We start from the raw sequence: 23,524 nt of genomic DNA, 5'->3' as shown, positions 1-23,524 counted from the left end.
AAATTCAACTAATGTTTTATATTCTTTTTTTAATGTAGTAATAAATTAATATTTGGGTTGAATGAGAACTTAGACAATTAATGTGATACTAGTGATCTTGATTACATGAACCATTTATTAAATACACATATGTAAACATCATATAGTAATATTAAGATTAGTACAAACAAACAAAAAATAATTAATCAATGATATTAGGTGTGCTTCCATTCCTTGTGAAAAGAAAAAGTAGTGTGGTGCCATACCTAATCAACACTAAACAATATATCCAAGCAAAAAAAAAAAAACTAAATTATATTATATATATACACACACACAAAAGAAGGAAGCAATCTCTCGTTGTAGCCAACAAAGGCAACCAATAGCATATATGCACACATATAAATCTTTTCTGATTTCAAAAACTACTTACAACAATCAAAACATTGAAAACCTCTTCCACCGTCCAAAGAAAATATGTTTATAATTTTATCTATATACATTTGTAGTTGTGAGTGGGGGGGCCCATTCATTAACAAGTAGTAATATAGGTCATGTCATTGCAATAATATAAAATTTTCATCTCATATGGATATACTCTGTTATGCTCTATATTATTATGTACAATTTACTTTATCTAAGCCAATAAGCTATCGAGAACAAGAAGCATTTATGTGTGCCTTCAATTAATTTGGCCATTATTAAAAATGCCTTTAAGTTATTTTCCCTTATATATATACACCATATTCACACTTCAATAGATAAATGAAGAACGAAGAAGAATAAACATGCTTTGTTTTTCAAGTCACCAATCCATTCTCTGGTTAACTTTGGAATTAACTTTCCATAAAAGAAGATATGTATTATAAATTTATAACTAAATATATAGTATATTGATTTTGTCAAGAAAGAAACTAACTGCCAAATTAAGCACACCAAATATAAAGAAATTAATACAACCAGCAATATTCAATAATAAATGCTAAGAACCTTATCTTCATAATAAATCATAATTATAACTTGGATCGTTGTGAAATAACTATGCAATCTTGAAGAGATCCTAACTCATTTACCTCTGCAACATAATAAATAAATAAATAAAAATATTAGCTAGACATTCCAATAAAAAATTGCAATAACTACAATCAAGATTGAGAAAAGTAGAACCTTCGGTGCAACCTTGCTGATATGGTAAGTATCAACAGTAACACCCACCAACCACAAACCAAGGAAAACAACCTAAAACCAAAAACCTAGAAGCGAAGAAAAGAAAAAAAACTAGCCACCATATTCAGATAAAAATTAGAGAAATAAAGCTTAAAAGAATGAGAAAGACCATAACAGCCAAATAGAAACAAAGACAAACAAGAAGAGACCAAATTAAAGTAACTAGGGTTTAATCAAGGAAAACAACAAGAGAAACACAATCTCTTTAACCTCTATAGAATGTCTAGCGTGATGGAGATTAGAGGAAACCTAGAGTCTTGTATTAAAGTTTGAACAAGAAGTGAAAAACATAAAACCCTTATTTTTAACAAATACATGACAATAATGAACAAAATAATAAATGAGAGAGATGACTTACCCAACACAAAGAGAGATTGCCTCCAGGAAAGAGACAAATGCAGGAGAAGGAACATGGATAAAGAAAAAAGAAAATGATATTTTGCACTGTAATTAAACTTATTCTCTGCCATACACAGAATAATTTATTAACTTTCCTTTTGACAAAGTGATTCTTTCCAATTAATTTACAGTTCATTGAACTATTAGTTTATTTATTAAATTGATACAGTCAATATATTTACACTGCAAATTACATATGCATAAGCATCAAAGCAATCATACTTAATAATTGAAATGATTTATTGCAGCATCTAGAAAGTAGAAACTATTACAAAAATTAAACTACTATCAATGGAATTCAACATTAAAAGTATGAACCACATTCAATCGCAACAATCATAACACCCCCAACCAAACAACCACATCGATACAGATAAATTTGCAAAAAATTTATCCCCCAATTTTAGGTCGAGCACAATCAAAACTTAACAACCTAAATTCCAAAAAAATATATGAGATTACTCTAATACAAAAACTAACAATAAATACCACATAAAGCTGCTTCCAAATCAACAACACGACTAGAATCTGCTTCCAAATCGCCGCCCAGGTCGAAGATTTTTTATTTTCCACATATAAATTAATTTGGAACTAATCTAGCGTTGGGAGAGGGATTGCATTTACTGAGGGTCAACAATTTCCTACTCTTCGCTGAAGTTGTGGATCCAAAAATTTCAACAGTAGATTGGGTTTCACAGTGAAGAATGTCTCAAGGAAGGGAAAAGGGTCTCACGATTTGAAAGCAAGGGGGTCTAAGGGAAGGGAATGGGGTCTCATGCCACAATAGTCGATTTTGAAAGGAAGGGGGTCTCAAGGAAGGGAAGGGGGTCTCACACCATAGTAGTAGTCAATACAAGGTTAACCACGAAATTAAAAAAAAAAAAAGATCACATGGTATGAGGTCGAATAAGCCCCAATTATTTTATTGATTTATATAAAAATAAAATAATATATCAACTCAGAATGATGATAGTTGATAGATGGGGAAGAATACGAGAGAGAGATAGACAGAGAGAGAGAGAAAATATTGATTCCAGGAAAAAAAAAGCATTAGTAGATATATTATTTTATAATTCCAAAATAGCACAAAGAAAAAAAGTTTCCGCCTCTTGAATTACTTGGGCGGGATTTCTCCCAAAAGTGCCACCTATTTTTCACTTTCATTTAATATATTATAATACTTTTTAAATAGTCTTATATTTATGTGTTGTGGAAAGACATATTTGGTGTAGTGTTTTCAACCGGTTTAGATAGAATCGGTGGTTGCGACATATGAGACTTCAAAGCTTGGAAAGCCTGTTCGCACTCCTCCGTCCATTCAAATTTCTTATTGCCTCTAAGTAGATTAAAAAACAGGACGTACTTTTTGTCGATTTGGAGATAAATCTACTTAGAGCAGCGATTCTTCCAGTTAAACTTTGAACATCTTTGATCTTCGTTGGCGATATCATATCGATCAGGGCCTTGATCTTTTCGGGATTAGCTTTAATTCCTCGTGAGTTTACTATAAATCCCAAAAATTTCCCTGATCCAACTCTGAAGGAACACTTGAGGGGATTCAGTTTCATTTGGTACTTGTTTAAGACGTTGAAGCATTCTTGCAGATCCTCAATGTGTCCTTCTGCCTTTTTCGACTTAACCAGCATGTTATCTACATAAACTTCCATGTTTGTACCAATAAGCTCTTTAAACATGTGATTGACCAATCGCTGGTAAGTTTCACCAGCATTTTTCAAACCGAAGGGCATTACTATGTAACAATAAATCCCTATATCGGTCCGAAAGCTAGTGTGATCCTCATCAGGTGGATGCATACTGATCTGATTGTACCCAGAGTACGCATCCATGAATGACAGGATCTCGTGTCCTGTAGTGGCATCGACTAGCTGGTCGATTCTAGGGAGTGGGAAACAATCTTTAGGGCAGGATTTATTAAGGTCTGTGAAATCCACGCATGTTTTCCACTTGCCATTCGGCTTGGGTACTAGTATGGGATTAGAGACCCACGATAGATAAAACGCTACCCTGATGAATCCATTCTCCTTTAGCTTCTCGACTTCTTCCTTCAGAGCCTTCGATCTGTCTTTGTCGAGGAGCCTTCTCTTTTGTTGCACTGGTGGAAAGCTTTTATCTATATTTATGACATGGTTGATAACTGTTGGGTTAATCCCAAGCATGTCTTTATGCGACCAGGAAAATACTCCCTGGTTTTTCTTCAAAAATTCCACCAGCTTTTGTTTTGTTGTTGTCTCTAATTTTTTATCGACTTTCACAACCCTGGTCGGATCTGCTTCATCTAGTTGGACCTCCTCGAGGTCCTCGATTGGTCCCACTTCTTCATCAAAATCCCCAAAGCGAGGATCCAAGTCCCTATCCTCATTTTGGGCAACACCCTATTTGGTGACACAACCTGATTGGGCTTGTACTTCATTGGCCGTTTGTAACTCTTTTCCAGTGGCTTCCCTCGATCCACCTTTCTTCACCTTAGATATCAAGGAGTTGTAGCATTCCTTCGCTTCTCGTTGGTTTCCCAATACGCATCCTATCCCTGCATCAGTTGGGAATTTCATGGCAAGGTGCCAAACTGAGGTCATAGCTCCCAGGTCGACCAGAATAGGTCTTCCAATTACAGCATTGTACGCGGAAGGACAATCAACTACTATAAAAGTAGTTAGTAATGTCCTATTAGTGGGTGCAGCTCCTGCGGTAACTGGAAGTCTAATCAACCCCGTTGGTGCGAGCCCTTTGCCAGAAAAACCATAAATGGTCTGGTTGCATGGCTCCAAGTCCTTCACGGACAACTTCATCCTTTCTAACAAAGATTTGTACAAGATGTTGACTGAGCTCCCTGTGTCAACCAACACCCTCTTAACCATAATGTTGGCAATCTGGACGTCCATGCCCAACAGGTCTGAATGTGGGAATTATACATGCTGAGCATCGTTCTCAAAGAAAGTTATTAACTCTTCCTCTGTTCGAGATTTTTTAGGCACTCAATCCTCCACACTCATCATCTCGATGTCCTGGTCGTGGCGTAAGATCCGAGCGTATCACTCCCTTGCCTTCCCACTATCTCCTGCAAGGTGTGGGTCGCCACATATGGTGAGTAATGTACCTACCACAGGAGCTGGCTGTAAAGGTGGTGAGCATTGGCATGCAAGCGTCTGCTCATTGCCTCCTTGAGCCTCTGGTTGAGAACCTCCTGTGGCTCGCACGTATCTCCTTAGGTGTCCTTGTCTGATAAGGAACTCAATCTCGTCCTTCAACTAGTTACACTCATTAGTGTTATGTCCGTAGTTGTTGTGAAAACGACAAAATTTTGTTGTATCTCTCTTAGAGATATCCTTCCTTATTGGTGTTGATCGCTTATAAGGGACACTGGAGTTGGTCGCCTGGTAAACCTCTACTCTACTCTCGACAAGGGCCGTATAGTTGGATAATCTTGGCTCATACTTATTGCCTTTGGGGTGTTTATTTTCGGACGTTGATGGCTAATTGTTCACCCTTTTTCCATCGTTTTTACCATTCCCGTTCCCGTTGCCTTTGTCGTTGCCATTGGGTTTATCCGACCCGCTGGCGACTTTGGCGGAATCTTCCTTTGGCCCCTTGTCTTTTGCAGGCAATTTCCCTTCATTGGCTATCGCATCCTCGAGCTTGATATATCAATTTTCTCGATTAAGAAACTCTTGGGTACTCTTCACCCCATTCTTTCTTATGCTGTTTTAGAGGGGAGAATGGCGCCTTACCCCAGCAGTTAGGGCCATCATTTTCCCTTCATCTCCAACAGTTTTTGCCCCAGTAGCGGCTCGCATGAAATGTTGGACGCATTCTTTCAAGGGCTCCCCCTCCTTTTGTTGAATCTTAACCACATGATTGGTTTCAGTTGGATGCACACGACCAGCGTAGAATTTTCCGTAGAATTCCCTCACGAACATTTTTCATGATACAATACTAGCAGGAGGGAATTTAAAGAACCACTCCTGCGTAGTGTTAGATAGGGTGGCTGGGAAAATCCTGCAATGGGCATCGTCCGATACCTTCTGGATGTCCATCTGTATCTCAAACTTGTTTACATGAGATACTGAGTCCCCATACCCATCGAAGTTCGGCAATACTGGCATCTCGAACTTACTAGGGGTTTCCGCTACATCAATCCTCTATACAAACGGAGTACCTCTCCTCCGATCATACTCGATGTGGGATGTCCGGCTTCCCACCAGCTCCTGGACAACCTGATTTAGTGCATCAATTTGGGCCTGCGGAACGTCTAAGATCGCTGGGGCGACTGGGAAGCATACTCATCGTGCCTCCCGCGCCTGTCGTTGAGCATGTCCCTCAGGTCACCATCTCTGTGTTAGGGTTTTATGCCCTAATTAAAACACAAATTCTTTGTAATCTCATTTTATTATCAATAAAAGAATAGAAATCATTTTTTGACTTGGTCAATAACTTTGCTCACATGTTTTATTTTCATGATTATTTTTTTAATATAAACTTCTAATAAATCCCGAGCATATAGCTAATCTTATTTATAGTGATGTAATCACAGTAGAATATAAATATGATTATATGTTCAAAATAAGTTACTCCTAAGATTATTCAGTGCACATGATTTACATTGACTTGCCAATCTACGATATGATCTACTTACACATTACAATGTTATGTTCTTTCCAGAACATTAGCAAAGTAGATAAGATCGGATGTATTTGTTACATCGGACAGGACCGATATTTATAGTTGATAAGATAAGTAAACATACCGTTATTATCTATTCTAGTCATATCATATAGTTGACCATAGGTCAATTCAATCCCAATTCTGATTGGTTAGTATTCAAACTGATAGTATTATTTGAGTTCTTTGACTTGTTCGTTACCAGCTTACCCTACGGACTAGCCCATACTTACATCTTGGGAACTCGGTAATATAATTGAGTGGGAGTGTTAATCATAGATATGAACATCTATAGCTTCTGATGAAGAAGTGAAACGATGGTTTCTTTTTTGTTTGGTTCAAGATGTTAAATGATAGAGATCTCATTTCAGTAATTAAATTAGTTTACTGAAATATCATTTACAAGGAACTAAGTGTTTTAAGGATAAAACACAATGAGGGGTGAAACGGTATTTTAGTCCTATCTCATTGTAGATCGTCTATAGAGGATTGAGTGATAATTATGGTTGTAACAATGGATAATTAATAGCGTATCTATATTTGTTATCGAGCGTTCTATGAATTTAAGAGTGCAATTCCAAGTCTATAGTGGAGTCACGAGGAATTAATAAGTTAGTAAATTTATTTGTTAGATTTATGATAACTTATTGGAGATTGATTTCATAGGCCCATGGTCCCCATTATACCTTGGATAAAATCATCTAGATAGTCTCAATTAATTTATTTAATCATCAATTAAAATTATCAAAGTTGACCAGGTCAATTTTGGATAGTTTCACATAGTTGTGTAATTTTGAGAAGAAAAGAGAAATTATGGCAGATTTATTAATTAAGATAAATTAGTATCTAAATTAAGAAATAAGTTTAAATCAAGGTTCAAATTATAATTAATTAATTTGATAAAGGATTTAAATAATTAAATCAATAGAAAATAATAAAGGCCTTGATTTTAAGTCCAATGGGCTTATAATCAAATGGGAAATTGCACGGGCCTAAAGCCCATGATAAGTTCGACCTAGGGCTTCAAAATGGCTATTATTTTATTGATTTTTTAATTAAATTAAATGACCTAATTGAGTTTATAAAAGGAGTGCTTAGAGAGAAGTCAAAACATAAATTTAATCACTCGTTTTCTGATAGTTTTAGATTCTCTCTAAACACAAGTCTTTTTCTAAGCCTCTTTGATTATTTTCTCTTCTTCTTCTCTGTATCTATCTCATGTGTTGAGAATTTCCCACACTAATATAGGTGATTCTAAGGATACATTGGAAGGCTGTGAAGAAAATAGAAGATCGGTTCAGTTTCTTGATAATACTCTACGACAGAGAGGGTACAAGAGTTAGAGAAACTGAATGAATGACACTTTAATTCCGTTGCATATACTGTAAGTATTCTATTCATTGTTTCTCTTTGAATTCAATTTTAGAAACATGTTTTAGGCTATCTCGTATTAATTTGTTTAATATTAGATATGCATGAAAATAAACAAAGATCCTGTATAAGTCTAATCTAACAACTGGCCTCAGAGCCTTTGGTAATATTTATTATCATGTATGAACATGTTTAAAATTGGTTTATTTGATATGTTTGAATAATTGGATGGTTTTCATGTTTTTATGAAGCATATTGATTTTATGTGATTTTTAGCAATTTTTAGGTCATTTTATTGTGTTTTCTATGCTATTAATTTTTATATATGCTTTATTTTGTGTAAAACATGTTAAAAATTAATTAGAAAATGGTTTTGGTTTGAAAAATTGCTCAAATAGCGCATCCTGCACGCATCCTGTGCACCCTGCACACATCACGCGCGCGTCCCTCGGCAGCCTCATGTGCTGCGCGCGCGCACCACTGCAGCCAAGCCAATGAACAGTACCCGGTACGGGGTACTCTTCATCCTATATTTTTTTTAAAATTTCTTTTTTGAAAAATAAAGAAAAATAAAATTTGTGGAAATAAATTATATATAATCAAAACCAAAAATATCTTTTTTGTTTTATCATTTTTTTAAAATAAGATATTTTTGTTAGTTGAGATTTAAATAATTAGATATTTTCTACAAATATTCAAATTCAAATTTAAAAATAGACTAACAACTTAATTTTAAATCTTTTAATATATTAAAATATTAGAATTATGATATCAGATATTTAAGATATTTTCATTTAAATTCTTGATTTTTATTTATTAAATCTTTATATGAAAATATAAATATCTTTTTATTCTATAGTTTTTAATATTTGATTTATTTGAAATTTGAATATTGTTAGTTAGATATTTTTATGGATATTTGAATTTGTTTAACTATTTTGAGATATTTTAGGATTGTTATAACTATTTGTATTTTATTTTTTTATGGTTAAAATATTAGATAATAGTTGTAACAACACAATATATTTTGGAAAATAGTTAAGATATTGATTTTAAAATTTAAAATTGGTTAAATTTTGAAAAATATCAATTCTTTTTCCAGCCAATTAATAAAATATATATTTTTTTATAAATGAGATTTAAATTAACTTTGGTTAATTGTTGATAAATCCTATTTAAATTAAATTAATATATTTTTTTCAAATTAACCTAAACCAAGTTGATTGTTGATAAATGAAATTTAAATTAACTATTGTTAATTGTTGATAAATTTAATTTAAATTGACTTATTTTTGTAAAAAATTAATTAATTCGAATTTTTGATAAATTCTAAATAATTAATTGTGGTATTTTTGCAAATGAAATAAATTGTGGTATTTTTGCATAAATTCATAGAATTGCTCATATAGTAACATGATTAAGCCCATCCAATTATAACATGTCTGTTTGCACTATATGTGGTGTTTTTGCAATTGGGCTTAGATGCATATAGTGGCCCATATGTTTGTTAGATATATGGTATTTTGCCAAATAAAATATTCATAAAATGATAGGTTTTATTTGGGCCCATTAGAAAATGTAAAGTTTAAATTTCTCTCTTATGGGTGATTCCACTTGTGAAGGCCAATTTGCTTTGTATGACTATAGTGGGCCGAATCAATTAATAACAATTAATAAAACGAAGGTTTACATTCCTGTCTTTTGGACCTTGTATGGAAGATAGTGGACCTTTGTAGTGGGGACGACATACTGGACCCAACCCTCCTCTATACAAGCCCAATTGTTAAGGCCCATTTACCTGAGTTGGACTTAATTGTATAGCTTCATTATATTAGTTAAACCTAAATATTGATTAGTAACAAATTAATTCTAAATTAATTGAATATGTTTCAATGGGAAACTTTAGAATTAATAGGAAATTATAAGACTTTGGTTTTAAAAATTTTAAAATGTTTAATTTGTTTTTTGGAAAACCATAGTCATTAATTTTCTAAAAATAAATAATAAAAATACTATTTTTAATTTTATAATTAGCTTATTTTAAGAATTTTATTCGATGTCCATCGTTGGTTTAACATAGTCAATAGCTTAATGGAGCCTCGAGGCGCTTTGATTCGTCCCCCTACGGAAGGTGTTCATTAGTTATTTTGACAAGGTTAGATCTCGAAAGATAGATAATCATAGGTCAAATTCTACTAGACTCACCCCTACGGTGACTACTAGGACTAAATCTATGATTATTGAAACCGTGGGTCTAGCTCATAAAATAAGAGATTTTGTTTTCTTATTTTGATCGAATAGTAGGTTGTTAATAGTGGTGTCTATTATTAAATGAGTTTACAACTCTATTTAACTAGTGGTATTTTTGACTCTCGCCAACCGGGACAAGGATATCATAGATTAGTTAAAAACCTAAAGAAATAGAGATATGATTGTTTTTGGTATTTTTTTCTCATATCTTGCATATTTTTTTGGTATATGATGTGCTATTTCTTGAAATTTGTGTGAATAGAAGTTTTATTGTGCAAATATGATTGATTTCTATTTTATTGATGTACTCCCTGATTTTCCCACGGGCTGATTAACGAGCTGAGATATGGCCTAATCATGTCGACCACGTGGACCTCCCCGAAACCGGAGCTGCCATCGTAAAGCCCTACCTCTTTAGCTCGAGGTAAACTAAGGGTTCACCAAGATTGCTCAAGGACTGAGTCTGGACCCTGAAGGCCGCAGGTCGAGGTAAGCATCCAGCTCGTGGTGCGAGCTGGATGTGGAGGCTGTGACCTTTCATGAAGTCAACCACGCAAGGTAAACGTGCATATATCAAACATCACGTGTTTGATATATCCCTGACTTCTCGGACACGCAGCAGGAACGTGCGTATTCAGACTCCCACGACTGGTTTGGGCTGTGCGACCCATTATCCCCTTACCTATTGATTTGACCACACTCATGTGTCAGGTTTAGGAATTAATCATGAATGTCACAGAGTTGACATGATAGGTAAGAAGGTCACGGGATGACCTTCTTACCAACTCCCAGGTGCCTTCTCCTATAAATATGGAGACCTTGGGAGTTAATAGAGGTTGGATTCTCGATTGTAAGAAATACCCTGTAATCAAATACCCAGTATATAGCAATAATACTGACTAGTGGAGTAGAATGATTTTAACCTTTGAACCACTGAAAAAATGTATTCTGAGTCACCATTTCATTTCTAAGATCCTTTATCTATTTCGGTTCAACCTGAGTACTAATACCTTTCTCTTCTTTTCTTAATTACCTGTTGGCGAAGAACCGCGTCAACAATTGATAATTTGTAGTTTTAAGCTAAGTAGTGTCTGTGTCTACTCCCATCCTTTCTCAACTTTCGATGGAGAAACTCACTGGAGAAAACTTCCTTAATGGGAAGTAGAATATCAACATAGAGTTGATTGGTGACAACTCTGAATTCGTCATGATTGAGGAATCCCCAGAACGAGCATCGTGTCCGCACGTTCATGATGGCACCGTCAGTGCTCGTGATGGCACCGTAAATGCTTGGATATTACCGTGTCTGCACGTTCGTGATGGCACCGTAAATTCTCATAAGGCACCATGTCTACACGTTCATGCTCAACTCAACTATGGCCTGACGCAGCTCATGAACGAGCTTCAGATTATTGAACCTTTCATGGTGACCTAGTAAAGAAAGTGAAAATAAGACTGCTGATGTTGCACTGATCTAGCTAAGGTTGAAGCTCATCCAGCTTCGTCTTTGAAAGATGGAAACAAGAGGAAAGGTGGACAAATAAAATACCCCAAGCCTGCAAAGGCTGCAAAGACGAGTGCACAGACACCTAAGGGGAAGAACAAGAAAAACAAGAAAGGTAAAGATAAGTGCTTTCACTGTAAAGAGAATGGGCATTGGAAACGAGATTGCCCTAAGTTTCTAGCAGCGAAAAACAAAGGTAATGATTATAGTTCATTTATCTTGGAAACATGTATTTTAGAGAATGATAATCCATTTGGATTATAGATTATGGATCTACTAACCATGTTTGTAATTCTTTACAGCTTCTTGAATCGTGGGAGGAAGTGGACGAAGGCGACTTAAAGCTTAGAGTTGGGAACAGAGCGTTCATTGCGGTCCAAGCTAGAGGAAGAGCTCGTCTGAATTTCAGAAATAAAATTTTAATTTTAAATGATGTATTTTTTATTCCAAATTTTAGTAGAAATTTAATTTCAGTTTCCATGTTGCAATTAGAACGATTTGTTATGACTTTCACAAGTTCTAATATATGTATTTATTTCAATGGATCACAATTGTGAATTGAATGTTTGGAAAATGGGCTTTATATTCTGCGACCTAAAGAACCCCTCGCTCTTAATAATGATTTATTCAAAGTAGCTAAACCTAGGACCAATAAACGTCAAAAGACCGATAACAATAATATGACGTATATATGGCACTTGAGACTAGGTCACATTGGCTATGATAGGATTCAAAGAATTACAAAGGATGGACCTTTGAGGGAACTCACCTTAGGTTAATTACCTGTCTGTGAATCTTGTCTAGAAGGCAAACTGACCAAGCGTCCATTCTCGGCAAAGGGTGATAGGGCTAAAGAACCACTTGGTCTTGTGCATTCAAATGTTTGTGGACCTTTGAATGTACAAGCCAGGGGTGGCTTTGAGTATTTCGTCACTTTCATTTATGATTACTCTAGATACTCATGTCTTTACCTAATGCATAGAAAATCAGAAACATTTTCAAAATTTCAGGAATTCTTAACAATGGCTCAGAACCACTTAGGTAAAACGTTAAAGATCTTGCGATCTGATAGGGGTGGAGAATATTTGGATATGCAGTTCCAAGATCATTTAACTGAACTTGGGATTTTACCACAACTTATTGCCCCACGTACTCAGCAACAAAATGGTGTAGCGGAACACCGAAACAAAACTTTATTGGAAATTGTTAGATGCATGCTTAGTTACTCAACTCTAACAACTTCGTTCTGGGGACATGCAATTGAAACTGCGGATGAAATTCTCAATGTCGTGCCGTCAAAATCAATCCTCAAAACACCTCTAGAATGCTGGAATGGTCGTGAACCTAGTTTACGCCATTATAGAATCCGGGGGTGTCCCACTCACGTCCTGAGGAAAAAGGAGGGAAAGCTAGAACCACGAACTGAAGTTTGCATGTTTGTTGGCTATCCTAAAGGTACTCGGGGTGGACTTTTCTATAGTCATTCAGAAAAGCAAGTGTTTACTTCTACAAATGTTACTTTTCTGGAAAATGACTATGTCCAAAACTTTAAACCTCGCAGCAAAGTAGTTTTAGAGGAGATGGTTAAAGAATTGACTCCAACCAATGTTCTATCGTCATCAATGTGAGTTGATAATGAAATTTCCACTATTCACATCCAACCAACGCAAGTCGATTTAAATGAAGAAAGTACCACTGTTCCTGAGCAAACAGTCACGGAGCCTCGTCGTAGTGGGAGGGTTTCTAGGAACCCAGTTCGCTATGGTTTGGATGGTGAAACCAATATGGTTGTTGGTGACACTAGTGATGATGATCCATTGTCTTTCAAATAGGCAATGAATAGCCTTGAAAATGAACTATGTCTTGAAGCCATGAAATAGGAAATGGAGTCCAAGTACTCAAATTCCGTCTGGGATCTTGTGGAAGCACCTGGTGACTTTAGGGCCATTGGGTGCAAGTGGATCTACAAGAAGAAATGAGGTGTTGATGGAAATATCGAGACTTATAAAGCTCAATTAGTAGCAAAGGGTTATACCCAAAGAGAAGATGTGGACTATGAGTAAACTTTTAGTCCGGTCGCCATGCTCAAATCCATTCGCACCCTCTTATCCATAGCAGCCGCTCTCGACTATGAGATCTGGCAAATGGACGTCAAGATAGCTTTTCTTAATGGAAAGCTTGACGAAGTGATTTATATGGATCAACCAGAAGGATTTAAAGTATCTGGACAAGAAGGAAAAGTTTACAAGTTGAATAGGTTCATCTATGGACTTAAGCAAGCTTCTCGTTCGTGGAATCTTAGGTTTGATGAAATAATCAAAACCTATGGCTTTGAACAAAATATTGATGAGCCCTGTGTTTACCAACTGAAGGCAAATCAAATAGTGGTATTCCTGGTTCTTTATGTAGATGATATCTTACTCATTGGAAACAATGTTAAGAAATTATCAAATGTGAAGAATTGGCTGAGCACTCAATTCCAGATGAAGGATTTGGATGAAGCAAGTTATGTTCTAGGTATCCAGATCATCAGGGATAGAAAGAACAGACTCTTAGCTCTATCTTAAGCAGCTTACATAAATAAAGTGCTTGAATGGTTCTCAATGACAAATTCCAAGAAAGGACGTTTACCGTCCCGCCATGGAATTCATCTTTCAAAGAAGCAGTCTCCCCAGACTCTTGAAGAGGAAGATGCAATGAGAAAAGTTCCTTACGCATCTGCAGTTGGAAGTCTGATGTATGCCATGTTGTGTACTAGACCTGACATCTGCTATGTAGTGGGAGTAGTGAGCAGGTATCAGTCAAACCCAGGACCGGAACATTGGATAGCAGTTAAGCATATCCTGAAGTATTTGAGATGGACTGGGGATTATATGTTAGTCTACAAGGGTGGTGTTCTGAACCCTATAGGCTACACCAATTCAGATTTTCAGACTGATGTCGATGACAGGAAGTGTACTTCTAGAATGGTGTTTACTCTTGGGGGTGGAGCTGTGATTTGGAGAAGCGTAAAGCAGTCTGCAATCTCAGATTCCACCATGGAGGCTAAGTACATAGCCGCGTCAGAAGCAGCTAAGGAAATAGTCTGGCTAAAGAAGTTCTATTCAGATCTTGGTGTTATTCTAGAAATGGATAAACCGCTTGTGTTGTTTTGTGACAATACATGAGCGATAGCCAACTCGAAAGAACCTCGAAGTCACAAGAAGAGTAAGCATATAGAAAGAAAGTATCACATTATTCGAGAATATGTGGCCAGGGGAGATGTGAAGGTTATGAAGATTGCAACTGAAGACAATCTTGCGGATCCGTTTACAAAGACACTACCAGAAGCTACATTAGATAAGTATATCAAGGAAATGGGATTAGTAGAATTAAGGCATTAGTTTCAATTAGTGCAAGTGGGATTTTGTTGGGGTTTTATGCCCTAATTAAAACCCAAATTCTTTGTAATCTCATTTTATTATCAATAAAAGAATAGAAATTATTTTTTGACTTGGTCAATCACTTTGCTCACATGTTTTATTTTCATGATTATTTGTTTAATATAAACTTCTATTAAATCTCGAGCATATAGCTAATCTTATTTGTAGTGACGTAATCATAGTGGAATATAAATATGATTATATGTTCAAAATAAGTTACTCCTAAGATTAGTTAGTGCACAGGATTTACACTGACTTGCCAATCTACGATATGATCTACTTACACATTACAGTGTTATTTTCTTTCCAGAACATTAGCAAAGTAGATAAGTTCAGATGTATTTGTTACATCGGACAGGACCGATATTGATAGTTGATAAGATAAGTAAACATATCGTTATTATCTATTCTAGTCATATCATATAGTTGACCATAGGTCAATTCAATCCCAATTCTAAGTTGTTAGTATTCTAACTGATTGTACTATTTGAGTTCTTTGACTTGTTCGTTACCAGCTTACCCTACAGACTAGCCCATACTTACATCTTGGGAACTCGATAATATAATTGAGTGGGAGTGTTAATCATAGATATGAACATCTATAGCTTCTGATGAAGAAGTGAAACGATGGTTTCTTTTTAGTTTGGTTCAAGGTGTTAAGTGATAGAGATCTCATTTCAGTAATTAAATTAGTTTACTGAAATATCATTTACAAGGAACTAAGTGCTTTAAGGATAAAACACAATGAGGGGTAAAACGGTATTTTAGTCCTATCTCATTGTAGACCGTCTATAGAGGATTGAGTGATAATTATGGTTGTAACAATGGATAATTAATAGCGTATCTATATTTGTTATCGAGCGTTCTATGAATTCAAGAGTGCAATTCCAAGTCTATAGTGGAGTCACGAGGAATTAATAAGTTAGTAAATTTATTTGTTGGAATTATGATAACTTATTAGAGCTTGATTTCATAGGCCCATGGTCTCCATTGTACCTTGGATAAAATCATCTAGATAGTCTCAATTAATTTATTTAATCATCAATTAAAATTATCAAAGTTGACCAGGTCAATTTTGGATAGTTTCACAGAGTTGTGTAATTTTGAGAAGAAAAGAGAAATTATGGCAGATTTATTAATTAAGATAAATTAGTATCTAAATTAAAAAATAACTTTAAATCAAGGTTCAAATTATAATTAATTAATTTGATAAAAGATTTAAACAATTAAATCAATAGAAAATAATAGAGGCCTTGATTTTAAGTCCAATGGGCTTATAATCAAATGAGAAATTTCACAGGCCTAAAGCCCATGATAATTTCGACCTAGGGCTTCAAAATGACTATTATTTTATTGATTTTTTAATTAAATTAAATGACCTAATTGAGTTTATAAAAGGAGTGCTTAGAGAGAAGTCAAAACATAAGTTTAATTTCTGATAGTTTTAGATTCTCTCTAAACACAAGTCCTTTTCTAAGCCTATTTGATTATTTTCTCTTCTTCTTCTCTGTATCTGTCTCATGTGTTGAGAATTGGCCACACTAGTCTAGGTGATTCTAAGGATACATTGGAAGGTTGTGAAGAAAATAAAAGAACGGTTCAATTTCTTGATAATACTCTACCACAGAGAGGATACAAGAGTTAGAGAAACTGAAGGAATGACTCTTTAATTCCGCTGCATATACTATAAGTATTCTATTCATTGTTTCTCTTTGAATTCTATTTTAGAAACATGTTTTAGGCTATCTCGTATTAATTTGTTTAATATTAGATATACATGATAATAAACAAAGATCCTGTATAAGTCTAATCCAACACTCTTCGCCTTTGCTCGCTAGCACCCAACCGATCAAAGATGTTATGCTGTCTAGGCTGCCCCCTGGCGTTTTGGCTCGTAGGCCTATTTTCTCTCGGTGGGGGGTTCCTATCTCCGCCTCTTTCTTCATGACCTCGACCAGCATTTCTCCTACCGGATTCGACCTCATTATAATCATGGTCGTCCCTAAACTGCGATCGACTATAGCGCGACCGACTGGTCACGCTGTTTCCTCCTCTAGTTTGCATCTCTCGAGCGTCAGGGGGAGGCCTGCATTGGTCGGTGGGTCCTCGTGCATGCTGTAAGGGTTCCCTGACCGCATAGCCTGACTTAGTGTGCCTTCTGTTAGCAGAAGGACGTTGCCCCCGGCTCGGTCGATTTGGCTCATCGGCCATTGGGCATCTAGGGCTTCTGGGAGGCTACCCGACCCTATTCTTGAGATGGTGGTGCTGGGGATTGCCTCGACCAGCTTGAGAAGGTGGCTACTTCTCAGGATCCTAAATTGGGATATCCTGTTGAGCAGCAGGCGATTGCTCCGGCCTTTGAGGGCTTGTCGACTGAAGTGGAGGACTCGAATTTGGGGCCCGGTTTGATGGTGCATTTGGTGGCTGATTCGGTTGAGAAGCTGGTGCAGCTTGTCCCCGAGCCAACTGAATGGTTGCTTCTAAGGCGGCTGTGGCATCTCTCTGCCGGCGGTCCATGTCTGCCTGCTGCTCATTCAGTTCCTGACGCTGACGCTCGATTCACTACAACAATATTTAGTATATATTACATTAAAGAATAGCATATATTTAGAAGTGCTATTATTAAGTGGGGGATTAAAAACACACGGATTTGAATAGTGGGGGATTTAAAACACACGGATCTGAATAGTGGGGGATTTAAAACACACGGATCTGAAGAAGACATATTTTGGCGCCATATGACTAAAACTCAGGCGCCAAAATGAATTTCTGCCAAATTCCCTTTCTCTCAGCCTTTCTCTAAGTTACCCTTTCTCTCAGCCTCCATCTCTCACTCAGAAAGACTCACTCCACCCTCTTCGCCCTCACGAAGACTCACTCCGCCCTCTCCGCCCTCACCGCCCTCACGAAGTCTCTCCGCCCTCAACTCATCTCTGCCTCACGAAGACTCGCTCCAGAGTGGAGCTCTTTCTCCGCCTCACGAAGTCACGCTCCAGAGTGGAGCTTCTCTGCCTCACGAGTTCTCTGCCTCACGCCCACTATCTCAGGTTTGTTTCTCTCATCCCTGATAATACAAATTGTTGGCTGAATGTTGTAGATTGATATGATAAAAACCCATCTTTGATAGAAACTAGATTGATATGCAATTTTAGATATTGTTATGTTCAATGTTCAAGAGAAACAGCTATGAAGATTATAAGTCAAGAGATAAAAAAGATGTAGAGATCGAGTCATTTGAACTTGCAGTCTTGCAGGTCCCGTAGCTTGCTCTTGCAGGTCAGCCCTCTCTTTGTACCAAGTTCTCCTTTGCTCTATCAATGGAGGAGCCTCTTCTGTTCTGAGAAATACCTCAAACCCACCAGCTGTTTCACTCATTCTCAGGTACACAACTTAGGCACCTTTACTGTTTTCATGTTTCTTTTGCTTAATTAACTTCTTTAATGTTTTTTTTTTACTTTGTTCACATTTTTCTTTGGTGTTGTAAATCTTGTATATGATAGAATACAGTCTTACTTGAATGGAAAAAGAAAATTGCACTCTTGTAAATGAATCAGGTGGTCTCAGAATTTAGTAGCGTGTCGTACTTGCTTTGCTATATGATGACTGATCATATGATGGTATTCTTAAATTAGGTTTTTCTTGTTTGACCTTTTTAAATCTGGTCTAGATGAAAAATGGTCTCTTTTCATTTCCAGATCCTAATAAAATATTAAGATGTGATCGAACAATTCAGTCTTTTGCTAAAACAGGGGAAGGTTTATGCTTAAAGTATGTATTGAATTTGTGTTGGTACATGCACCTCATAAATGTATACATGATATTCTAGTGTAAGGCACGTGTGCACGGGTTCTTGGTTTCCTTTAAGTCTGATATCTACAACTAATCAATAATATTAATGACCACATAATGCCAACAAATGTATACATAAATAATAACCAGGCAATTAAAATATAACTATATGCTCCTTGTGGTGTTATTATATAGGAAGGAACACTAGTGAATACTCATTTCTTGTTTTCTATTATTATGTTCTTCTCTGTCCTTTGACCAGGTGGCTCTGGCTATTGCAAATACGGTTGGAGCAAGTATGCTGCTCCATCTATACGCTCTGCTACTTTCTTGGTCACCTTTTAACTACCAGCTTCAAAGTTTCATCATTCATTCATTCATTAACCACAACTGTGTGTAATCCCAATTGTCACTTTCTCATATGCAGGAATTTGGTAACATTGAGTCTCCAATGTATACCAGACTTAGACAGTTTTTTTTCCACTATTTATAGCGGGTAGTTCCTCTCTTTTTCTTTGCTTTGGCTTTCATGAAATGAGCTTCTTTACTCACATATGTATATTTGATATGTCTTTTACAGGATGCAGGTAAGAGCACCATCATAGCCAGTGGTTGTGTCTATACCAATATTGCATTATGATGGTCAACTTCTATATATTCATTGCCTTTTCTGTAATTTAGATAGTTCAATTTTTTTGAAGTTTGGTCGTGTAATTCCTTAGTGAGACACTTGAGAATTGTGTGTTTTTCTTGTTTGAGACACTTTCTATCCTTATGATGTGGTTTCTGTCTTTTTATTGCAGATACTGAATTTGCAAAAGCATCAAGACGGCAACTCAAGGAAGCTATATATACAACACTATTTAACATGAATGTTCCTGCTGTTTGTGCAATTAATCAGGTAAATTTCGCTAAGCCTTAACTTGCCACTGTTGTTTAATATTCTAAAATATTTAATAGTAAAAGAAATAAGAGTAATTTTTTATTTTTTTAAAACTAGGATTCCGCTAACAATTGCTATGTAGGTATCCAAGAGAAACTTAAACCTCATACCTTGTGATATAGCAAGCCATATGCCTTATCATTTGAGCTGCCCCTCTTTGGTAAAGAATTAAGATTAGTTTGTTTCATGCAAAAATGACATTTACCATCGGATATAGATTTCGAGGCCTTGATCCAATTTTCATTCTTCATTTTCCTTTTGTAAAGCAAGCTTCTATGACTTGAGTGGTTGACAATCCTGAACAGGCACCAAATTTACTTATTAACACTATAAGCTGAGATGCTTTATGTACTTATGCTTGTTTATGAGTAATTTGGACCTTTTTCTTTTGGCTTAAAATGTTCCATTGATTCTTTGATAGATGTTTTTTATTTGTAAGATCTTATCCATTTTCTGTTTTTGAAAATGTAGGCAACTTTAGCGTTGTATGCTGCTAGAAGAACTTCAGGAATTGTTGTAAATATTGGGTTTCAAGTCACATCAGTTGTTCCAAGTAAGGAGTGATAGTTTCTCTTTTATCTTTTATATGCTTTATGCTTCCTTAAACTATCAACAAGGTTTCATTTACCTATGATATATACTGATTAGCCCTGCAGTATAAGTTACAGTTTTAACTTTCCATGCAGCCTTGCTGCTTTTATTCTTCTTTTTTCATTTTCATTCTATGGATTTTCCAGTGCTTTCTTTTATATCATATCTTGGTTGCATTCAATGTTTGGGGATCTGAAATAAACTCTTTTCTTTTCTTTTTCGACTTCTAGTTTTACATGGTAAAGTAATGCGCAAAGTGGGTGTGGAGGTTGTGGGACTGGGAGCACTAAAACTTACTGGGTTTCTTAAGGAGTTGATGCAGCAGAACAATATTAGTTTTGAATCGCTGTACACCGTTCGCACTTTGAAAGAGGTACAAGTCTTGCTTGTTTCTTGAGTGCAGAATATTGTTGTTGAATATTTATCCTCGTTTTTCCTGACTGTAGTTATTCTGTTTTAATACTATCAGCTTTGCACCCTCAAAGAAAATATTTTGCTCATGGTACATTAAACTACTAATACCATTAGTATCCTGTGTTTTAGTGGAATGTTTCAATTTTGTTTTCTACTGCTCTTCTCTCTCATTTTTGTAAGGAGACCTTGTTGAAGCTGAGTTCTATTTATGACCTTATTTCTATACAGAATCTCTGTTATGTTGCCTATGATTATGAGGCTGAGCTACTCAAAGATACACGAGCATCATCTGACGCAGCAGGAGAAGGTCAGTTCACTTTTTCAAAAGAGCGGTTTCAAACAGGAGAAATCTTATTCCAGCCATGAATGGCAGGAGTGTAAGTTCTGGAACTTATAATATTTATTGCTTCACGAGCACTGTCAGGAAAGTTCCAACTGTGTGGATGCATGTGAGTGTGTGTGTGTGCTGCAAGGATATTAAAACTTCTACCATATAATTCATCGAAAAAGATGTCTAGAAATGCTTTATGTCTTGATTCTAGGCGTTAAAAATGTGACGAGAATACAGTTCTTCTAAGAGAATATAATTGAGACTTCATGAAAGTATAGTGTTTAAATTGTGAAAAACATATGAATAATATGCATATAATCAGGTAGTTGTTTCATTATTCTTCTGCAAATTTGGTACAGCTAATCTTGTTTTTCACTAGAATTGGAACTCTATAATATTGTAGTTTTTGTAAGTTACTATTATGTCTAGAATAAGGATAGTGGTATTTGTATATCTCATGTATTAATGACCACATAATGCCAACAAATGTATACATAAATAATAACCAGGCAATTAAAATATAACAAGTTACAGAAGTCTACTTGACACATGTTTATCTTATAAACCAGAAGTACAGTTGATGAATTTATAAGTTACTAATTTGCTCTCGACAACCTTTTGTTTCTTGCTAACTTACATGCAGTGAAACACTTTACTTGAACCTGGTTAGGCCATTGTAACCCATGAACACTATTTATGTCTTCCCAAGTTGGTATCCTAGTGCAATATGAACCTTAATTTCAGGCCATCAAACAATGAAACCATTTGAACAATTTCATAAATTTCAAGTCAAATTCTTTAACTTAATTCCACCAAATAGAAAACCCAACATCATGATTGCTTCAGATCTCAGGAACCATGTAGAATAAACCAATAGCTTTCTATACAAGCAAAATTTATAACTAAGAATTGAAACTCATTTTAAAAAAAAATATACATATAGACAAATGCATATACCTGTTAAGGATCATTGTAGCCAAGAAAAACTTGGAAAACATCACTGTCAAGAGGCATGTCTACTATTTTATGACCTTTCCTAACAAAAGTGCTTGTTTCACTTCCATTACAGATCAAGGAACCAACAAAAAACTGGTACTAAAATAAAGTAACACACTATTGAAGAATATTAAGTATTATATTTTAAAATAAGAAGAATATTCAGCAAAATACGAATAAACAAAATTAAATATCAACAGCTTGAATGAAAGAGCTTACACTCTAATGTTCTACCAAGGCTATTGTTAGGGAAACTCTTTTATGTCATTAAAAAAAAGAAAGAGAAGAAAAACTCTAGTCTTTTTTAATCAGGTAAGTGATCAAATAATGATAGAATTTTTTAAATAACCCAATAAAAATGACAATACACAATGACAATACTGTCAATGCATGTATATGGAAAGGTTCACAACACACCAACTTATAGCTATCAAATTGATTCAAACAAACATTATTTGAAACTGGCATGATGGATGGTGAAATTGAAAGCATTTAATCATAACTTTTACAAATGAAAATGGGTGGTTAAAAGAAGACATTACACTGTAAAATAAGCAGACAGACAAGCTCTTAAATAATTTGGTACCAAATAAATATAAAAGCTCCTCCTAGTTATGTTAAAAAGATAGTATTCTAATTATTTAAAACTAAATATGTATTAGGATTATATTAATTTCATGACAGGTTGATAATGCAATTACAGAGCACATATAATCCAAAAACGTAGAAAATGCAGTACTTTCTCAAAACTTTTTTAATTAATATCATAAAAACTAAGAAAAGAATTAATGGACACCATGGTGCTTAAATATCTCACATACACATCACTTTGAGTAAATGAATAGTTTAGCTCAATAGTTGGCCATTATATTTGTGTGTGTGTATATATAAGCAAACCATAATGACATGGCCACTCTGAGCATATAACCATTGAATTCATCACTTTAATTTTTTGTCTACTGTTTTTGTCCATATAAATTGGCATAAAACAATTCAGTAAATGTTAGAGTCAGTACACTTGGAGAAAGCCAATGAAACCAATATATAATTAAGCAGCAGCACAAAAGAGAATATACGTATATAACTAAGTTAGACTGAAACCAAATAAATTTAGGATGTTTATAACTAAGTTAGAGGTAACAAATAAAACCACTAACTAGATGAATCAATAGCACTAAGAAGAAACAGAAGAAAGGTTAGTCATAATATACCACATATAGTACCTAGTCTCAATAGCACCATAAACTAGCAACCTGTCTTTCCAGACTTGTACAAGAATCCCAAAACACAACACTCAGCACAAACACTCAACATTTTGCTACTTTTCCCAGATCCCCATCCAAAGAACTAATAAAATAGAGAGGATAACTCCAAAAAAATTATAATTTTAATCTCATATAATGGCATGGAAGCCAACTACTAATATATTCAAGAAAAAGTATTTATTTGCTATAATTTTTCTTGAATATATTACACATTTTTATTTTTTTATATAGGTCATTTGATTGTAAAAAAATCGTGTAACGACATTGTTTCTAAACCATGAATTATAATCTAATGTTTAAGATTAAAATATTCCTTTACTTCTTGAATAAATAAAAATTATTTATTTTTAGGCTTTAAATGATCTT

At 35.2% G+C, this 23,524-nt stretch overlaps 1 pseudogene; it reads left to right on the top strand.

Annotated features, from left to right (window-relative positions):
* Window positions 1-17,237: 17,237 nt before the first annotated feature.
* Window positions 17,238-20,947, top strand: LOC133825075 (actin-related protein 8-like; annotated as a pseudogene).
* The last annotated feature ends 2,577 nt before the right edge of the window (window positions 20,948-23,524 follow it).

Source organism: Humulus lupulus, chromosome 3 (genome assembly GCF_963169125.1).
Source record: "Humulus lupulus chromosome 3, drHumLupu1.1, whole genome shotgun sequence".
In the NCBI taxonomy this organism is placed as follows: Eukaryota; Viridiplantae; Streptophyta; class Magnoliopsida; order Rosales; family Cannabaceae; genus Humulus; species Humulus lupulus.
The sequence above is the reverse complement of the archived record's forward strand: the minus strand, read 5'-3'. Positions and strand labels throughout refer to the sequence as shown.